The following is a 1,269-nucleotide window of genomic DNA, read 5'->3' as shown; positions in this document are numbered from 1 at the left end:
GACCACTATAATCGCTAGAGTCCTGACAAGAGGGAGGCCGGCGGTCAGAGAGGAGAGATCGCCTATGCTATTGGCTTGGGAAAGAGAAACAAAGAATGTGGCTGAACACTGGAAAACGTGAAGCACAAGGAAGCAAACTGTTCCCTGGAGGTGCCAGAAAGAACTCAACCCTGCAGATCTATTTTAGACTTATGAGCTCTGGAATTACAGGATGATACATGTCTATTGCTCTAACCCACTACATCTGTGGCAATATGTTCCAGCAGTAATAAGAAAGTAATATAGGAATAGTCATGCTCTATTTTCAGTATGTTATGAAAATGAACGCATTTCTAACTTCTGTGGGTACCCCAATAAAATTTAAAAAGAAACTGATGGCTTCTGGTATTTATGGGAGCATATAAAGAGATTGGAAGTCATCACATTAAAAAAATTCTGAACTGAAAATAAAAAACTTCATCATTAAAAAAGAAATGGATAAGTTGCACTTCATCCAAATTAAAAAATTTGCTTTGTGAAAGACACTGTTAATAATATGAAAAGTGAAGCCACAGACTGGAGAAAAATCTTTACACATAGGAAAAAACTGACTTGATTTCATAACATATAAAGAACTTTTAAACTTCAACAATGGAAGAATGAATACCTCAACTAAATAAAACAGCCCAATGCCTAACAAGTACCCTTGAAATAAGATATACTAAATAGGCATATGAAAGGATGCTCCACATTGTTTACCATCAGGGATATGGAAATTAAAACAGCAGTGAGATATCACTAGGTACCTATTAAAGTGGCTGAAATCCAGCGTTTAGAGCACTGACTGCACTAAACACTGACTGCACTAAACAAGGATGTGGAGCAACAGAAACCTTCGGCATCGCTGGAAGGAATGCAAAACCAATGGCAGAGCCACTCTGAAAGGCAGTTGTACAGTCTCTAAAAGAACGAAACATACTCTCGCCATGCAGCCTACCAATTGCACGACTTGGTATTTACCCAAAGAGGTGAAAACATATGTCCATATAACACCTGCACACAATGTTTCGAGAAGCTACATTCATGAAGGCCTAAATGTGGAAGCAATCAAGATGCCCTTCAGTAGCTGAATGGGTAAATAAATTGTGGTGCATCCAAACAAGGGAATAGCGTTACGAAGAGAAAGAAGCCAGATGCAGCACTCCGGTGGGGGACGTGGATAATGGGGGAGCCTCTGCATGTGTGGAGTCAGGGCTGCATGGGAAATCTTCGTACTTTCCACTCGAGTTT

The sequence above is a fragment of the Pteropus vampyrus genome, unplaced genomic scaffold, assembly GCF_000151845.1.
Source record: "Pteropus vampyrus isolate Shadow unplaced genomic scaffold, Pvam_2.0 Scaffold112, whole genome shotgun sequence".
NCBI classification, from domain to species: Eukaryota; Metazoa; Chordata; class Mammalia; order Chiroptera; family Pteropodidae; genus Pteropus; species Pteropus vampyrus.
Note: the sequence above shows the minus strand (reverse complement) of the source record.